Source organism: Leptonychotes weddellii, chromosome 3 (assembly GCF_054177405.1).
Source record: "Leptonychotes weddellii isolate Sample4059 chromosome 3, ASM5417740v2, whole genome shotgun sequence".
NCBI lineage: Eukaryota > Metazoa > Chordata > Mammalia > Carnivora > Phocidae > Leptonychotes > Leptonychotes weddellii.
In genome coordinates this window covers 744,220-750,550 of record NC_138371.1, presented here as the reverse complement: position 1 = coordinate 750,550, position 6,331 = coordinate 744,220, and the positions used below count along the sequence as shown (strand labels likewise).

Below are 6,331 nucleotides of genomic sequence, written 5' to 3'. Positions count from 1 at the left end.
TGGGTGGGATTAGGTGAGGGTAGAGGAGCAGGGTGGGGTTGTGTGGGAGGCAGGCTGAGGATGGGGTAGAGGGGTGGGGTGGAGGTGAGAGGTGGGGGTAGAGGAGTAGGGTGGGGGTGTGTGGGGGTAGAGGAGAGGGGTAGGGGCAGGTTGAGGATGGGGTAGAGGGGTGGGGTGGAGGAGTGAGGGGGTTAGAGTAGGGTGGAGGGCAGGTCGGGGGATAGGGGTAGGGGGTGCTGAGGCTGGCAGAAAGTCTGGGGTCTAGGGAGCTGGATGGCCTCTCAGCTGGATGGGGTCTAGGGGGCCTTAGTCTGCAGATCTGAGAAGTGGGCGGGCACCACCTGCCTGGTTGGGGTCTTGGGAACACCCCATGAGGTCTCCCAAGTCTCCACCCAATAAATGTTCGCTTTCTTCCCCCGACCCACCCTGCTTACAGTGGGGGTGGAGGGACACCTTGGGGGCTTGCAGGAGGCTTCAAGGTGGTGGAATCTGGGGGGTCCAGGGGCTTCCTGTGGAGGTTGGGTGGAATGCTTCAGAGAAGGAAGAGGGTGAGGCAGGAACAAAGACAAGTGAGGGCTGTGTGCATGTGTGCGTGTGTGAGAGGGAGTGCATGTATAGATGAGTGTGCGAGTGTGTGTGCGTGTGTAAAACCGTAAGAGTATGTGGCGGGTTGTGTGTGTGTGAGAGCATGTGTGTGGGTAAGTGTGCGAGCATGGGACTCTAAGAGTGCGTGTGGGTGTGTGGGGCTGTCTGTGTAAGAGAGTGTGTAAGTGTGAGAGGGTGAGGCTGGGTAAGTGCGTCTGAGCGGACGTGAGTGTGCATGTGTGAAGATGCGTACGAGTGTGTGTGAGACGGGGAGGGTAAGAGTCTGTGAGTGTGCATGGGGGAGTGTTTTGAGACTGAATGTAAGGGACTCTGTGTGTGTGGGCATGCACTAGGCGACTGATGTGGGGCTAGCTAGCCCTCCCCGCACCCCGGGGAGCCCTGAAACCTAGCAGGGGAGCAGTGCAGGGGCATTTCCCTGCCCTGCCGCTTCTGAATGGGGGAGGGGGAGGGCGGGCAGGGCTTGGGCAGCTGGACTCCAGGCCAGGATTATCAAGAGATTAAATCCAGGAGGCTTTACAGAAGCGACAGCCCCTCCTTTCGGATGCCTAGCCACCCAGGCGGCAGGTAAATCCTGATCCATCCCAGGGATGGCACCTAGTGAGGCCTCCGGGGCTGGCAAGGGGCTCATGAGAGGCTCAGATTACAAAACCAGGGAGGAAGCTGGCTGGGGGCTGGGGACATGACCACAGAGGGACACAGGAAGGGCTGGAGAGGAACCCAGAGGGGTCAGGGGGCTCAGCCTCAGCTGTGCCCTCCACCCTTCCAACGTACCCAGTGCAATGACCCCTTTGCTGAGTCCCCGAGCTGGGGGTAGTGCCCAAAGCCAGAATCCTCATGGTGTTCAGGAGTTAAACTGCAAAGCTGCTCGGTCAGGTGGAGCAGTGGATCACATACCCACAATCCCAACCCTTACCCTCTGCCTGCTACCCCAGCCCTGCCTGTGGGGTGAGGCCCATCAGCTAATGGGACAGAACAGAGTACTGAACAGACCCACCTGCCTGGCTCTGCCCCTGGGCACCCCAGCCAAGCTGAGAGGTTTGGAACAGGGTGTGGTCCAGCCCCAATCGAGCTCTGAGCTGCTCCTGGGTATGGATGGGGAGAGGGAGACAGTGGAGGTGGGTGGGGGGTGGGGGTCCACTCCTTTGGGTCTAGGAACGCTAAATGGGGCACTGCTCTAGGGAGCACTTGGGACTGGGCAGGAGGGCAACCATGTGCTCATCCTGGGGGTCACTAGCTGCTGCGTGACCCCTGGCCCTCCAGTCTCCACCCCAGGGGTGGCTGCTCAGGCCCCTCCCCACTCTTAGAAGTATGGGGTCTCAGGCATGGAGGCCTGTGTCCTGATCCTTAAAGGCCAGGGCGTGGTTCCCAAAGCTGGTAGCCCCTCCATGGCCCCCAATCTGGTGGTACCAGGATCCCATCAGAACATTCCCTCCCCCTGCCACACCCAGCTCACCTGCCTTGGCTGGCCTATGCAAACTGAGTGAGCCTATGCAGCCCCCCAGCCCCCCCAGGTCTTTCTCCTGAAGTTATGTTGCCCCCCATCTGCACCTCCTACCTATCTCTGCCCCCCACCTCCCGTGCTTCCCCCAATCCCATCTCTCCTCCACGGAACCCTTAGGAGGACTTCCTTGCTCTACCATCGTCAGCCCTGGGTCAGCAGTGGTGACACGAGGAGCCTGAAGGGAGACCAGGCAGGGTGGCAGGGTCCTCTGTCCTAGGGGTCTTGATAAATTCTAGCTCTGCTCAGTCTCCATGTGGCTGGCCCCGTGCAAGGCCCCGGGGGTCAGTCTGTGGGGGCACTCCAGTGTGGGGGAAGGGGGCACACAGCAGACATTCCGCAGGCCCTCCTCATAGCCCCTCCCCACGGAGAGTCTTGGGGTTGGGGAGCCCTGACTCCAAACCTGATCCCAGGCTCTGTCCTGTGGACCACACCCCACAGAGCACACTGCCTGTCTTTAGATCCTGGCTTAATGTGGGACAGAGTTGCTCATCTTGTCCCTATCTCGAACCCAATACCCTCCCCAGACGTCAGACCGAGGTAGAAGCTGACTGGCCCCTCCACCCCTCCGCGTTTCTCAGCCAGTGGCCTCCCTGGCACCATCAACCCTCCTTGCATCTTCACCCCAACCGAAAGCAGACCTGGGCCCTGGCCCTCGCAGCATCCCTCACCCTACGCTGCAGACACTGCACCCCACTGCAGGAGCCACACCTGCTCCACACCTGACCACCTGACCACCTGACCCAGCTAAGGAGGGTGGCCAACCACACCTGCAAAATGGCCGCCGCAGGTACAGCGCCAACCCCCCCTCCGGACCCCAGAGCTTCCCTGCAAACCTGCAGCTGCCTCCTCAGGCCGAGAGGCGAGGCAGATGCGCACGGCTGCCCTGGCAGAGCCCCTTTAGCCAGATCGAGAGCAGGGCAGGGCGGGTGGGTCGGGTGGGACCGCTCTGCAGGAGCCTGCGCTCTGGGTCTGGCAGAGTCCTCCCCAGGGTTAGGACCCGGCCAGCCCTGCGCGTCAGGGACCTCTCCGCACCTACTCCCCGCAGCCACAAGATCCAGTTCGATGCCCTAACAGGCCTTTAATCCCAGCAATGCGGGCACCCCTTGGAGGGGGCCGCCTTTTGGGGAAGGGGCACCAGTCTCTCAGGGAGTCGCTATTCCTGGGAACGAGGGCGCGCATCGGGTCCGCGCCGGGGCGACGTCGCGCCCGCGCCCAGCAGGGCCCATGACTTGGCATTCCCTCCCTCCCCTCCCCCTCGCCCCTGCGGCCCGCTGTCCCCCCCGCCCACCTAGCGCCCAGCCGACTGCAGACCCTCCCTCCGCGCCGGGATGCCTCTGCCACCCCTCCGCCAGCACCGGCGGCGCCGCTGGTTTGGGGTGGGAGGAGAGAGGGTGAGCAGCAGCCTAAAAGGGGAGACCAGGGGTCTTCGCTGCATGCTCGTCCCTGTCATCCGAGTCGGGTGGCCCCGCAGCCCCCTCCCCGCCCGCCGCCGCGCCACACCTGTTACTGGGGCGCTGGCTGCGTAGACGCAGGCCTCCTCCGCTGACGGCCCCTCCCAAGCCTTTCTAGAAGGGAGCTAGGGTCTCTCGGGAGGAGGACGCGGCTGGGGGATGGTGAAGGGCAGTCCCGGAGGTGCGCACGAAGCTGGCCTCCCGCCGCAGCCCCCGCCGGCCCCGCCCGCCCGCCCGCCTGTTATGCTCTGAGCTCCAGCATCCGCCCTCCCCCACCCCGGGGACTCGGGCAGCTGCCCCGCGCGCTCCCCCGCGCCCCCATCCGCGTGCTCGCCCCTTCTCCCCTGCCCGTTCCCCCCCACCCCCGCCGGTCTAGCTCCGCGGCCTCCCTCCAGCAAAGGCCTGGAGGGCGGCAGCGAGGGAGGGGGCGTCTTGAGAGACCACCGACGGCGCGCGCCCTCCCCGTGGCGACCCCCGCCCCTCCCAGCCATAGTCCCGCCACAGCAGAGACCGCAGCTACCGGGCCTTTCCCGAGGGCCCTGCTGGGACGCGAATGAAAGAGGGACACCCCTGAATTTGCCCCATTGTTCTCCTCGGGGACGGGGGAGGGTCGGCGGAAGGGAAGGGGTCGCGCGCGCGGCGCCGGCGCCTCCGACAGTGACAAGGACGCGGCTCCGGGCGGGAGCTCCCCACGCCGGGCGCAGCTGATGCAGGTGTGGGAAGCGGAGCGCGGGTGCGAGAGGCCAGGCGGGCCGCCGCCTTACCTCTCCGGCGTCACTGGCGGCGGCCCGGCATGGGCACGGGCTGGGCGCGGGTCTCCGAGCGCCGAGCTGCTGCTGCTGCTCCAGGGCTGCGCTGGGCGCTGTGACGGCGGCACCGCGTGACGGGCTGCGCGCCCCCGGCCCGGCCCGCCCCGCGCCCCTCCCGCCAAGCTGGTTGGCTGCGCGCGGCGCCGGAGCCCTAGCTGCCAGCTGGTTTGTCGCGCGGGGAGAGGGACGGGCGTCGCGGCCGCCTCGGGGAGGGGGCTGGGACCGGAGGGGGCCGGAGCCGAGCTGTGACATCACCGCCGACACCGCGGTTTGCTCGGTGGAGAGGTGCGAGCCTACACGGGGCTCGGACGCGGCGCCCCCTCCACGGGCGCAGTCCCCGCGCGCCCTCGCTCAGGGGAGAGTGACCAGGCGGCGCCCAGCCCCGAGGCCCCCCGCCCACCCGAACGCGCCACGGATCCCGCGCCGGCCTTCCCCCACTCTGCTCCCTTTCTGGTGAAATCTCCACCTGCCCCCCCTCCCCGCGCGAGGCTGGCAGCACAAACGCTTGGTCGCAGAGGGACAAAGCCCGGGTGGGCTCCTTGCACCAGGGAGGGGTGGTGGGGGGCAGGGAGGGGGCACTGAGTCTGGGTGTAACAGGTGCATTTTAAATGGCATCTAGAGTCTTGGTCAGAGCACTAGAGGGGACCAGAGCATCGCAGACAGCTCTTCTGGCAGGGATGATGCAACCCGCCGGCCGGAGGCTGCTGCCTCTCCTCCCGTCATGCCTTGGTGTAGACCCCCACCCTCCGCCCGCCCCACTTCTCCAGGTCATCAGCCCCCACTGTCCCCCCCCCCACGCACAACCTTTCTCCCCAGCTTAACTTCCCAGGACCAAGTCACACACTGCTCCCGGTCCGCACGGGCAAACGTGGCCTTCGTCAACCCCCCCAGTCGCTTTCTGGGCCACCGGGACTGACTGACATCTCTGTTGCCAGCACCCTCCATTCGCCGCCCTAGGGGTACAAACTTTGACAAAGCGTCGGGCCAGCTCACCCACCGGAACTGCGGTGGGTGCAGTGACGTCATGCCATCGTGAAAGCGGGGCGCCCAGGTCCCTTTCCACCCCCGCTCCTGTCCTCAGCATTCTCTGCATCCCCGTGGCTCAGCCTTCCCTAGAGCCCGGCAGGTGCCAGGTGCTGCCCTAAGGGTTTTATTTAGTTTCGCATCTAATCCTCACAGGACCCGGTGAGGGAGGGGGGCCTCACCTCGATGTGCAGCATCCGTGTGACATATGCCCCCAAAGTAACAAGGGCACAGACACATACCCACTCTGTAAAGGAGACTACCCTCTCACCCCCGCCCCCCAAAGGCCCCCAGACAATCTCTCTTTTTCTATTTCCTGGAACCACCTACATAAAAGAGAAGTTATTGTTTTTCCAAACTTTTGGTAGAAACAATAAAGCTATTGGGGGGGGGACTTTATCATCTCCATTTTCATCCTATTTATTGATCTGGTCGAGTTCTCCATTTCTTGAGCCAAATTTTACATGTTTCTAGGAACTAATCAATTTCATCGAGCTTTAAAATTACTAGCATACATTCATTTTTATATCAGTTGCTTCTGTAATTATTTCTCCTTTTTATTCTATACTTTGTTTATTTGCTTTTTTTTCTTTTTTAATATTTTTAAATATTTCCAAAGGGCCAACTTTTAGTTTTGTTCATCTTCTCATCTTTCCCTTTATTTCGCTTATTCCTGCTTGTATCTATTATTTCCTTCCTTCCTGGTTCTTTGGATCTGATATGCTGCTCCATCTTGAGCTAAGTGCTTAGGCTCATTTATTTTTGACCTATTTAATTTTCTGATAGATATATTTAAAACTGCAAAATTCCTTCCCCAGCACTGCCTTCCTGGGTCTCACAAATTGGGACATACAGTGTTTCATTATCATTCAGATCTGAATATTTCTTAACGTCCCTGATGATCTCTTTTAAACTCATGAGTTACAAACCCATGCCTTATT

At 62.1% G+C, this 6,331-nt stretch overlaps 1 protein-coding gene across 28 annotated transcripts in view; it reads right to left on the bottom strand.

Moving 5' to 3' along the window:
- The window catches only part of KIF1A (kinesin family member 1A), a 95,291-nt gene extending 90,858 nt beyond the window's left edge, over window positions 1-4,433 (bottom strand). For all 28 annotated transcript variants that reach the window (XM_081813239.1, XM_081813243.1, XM_081813240.1 and 25 more), the window contains exon 1: window positions 4,323-4,433. The gene's annotated coding sequence lies outside the window, so the exon portion shown is untranslated. The remainder of the gene's footprint in view (window positions 1-4,322) is intronic.
- Window positions 4,434-6,331: the final 1,898 nt, after the last annotated feature.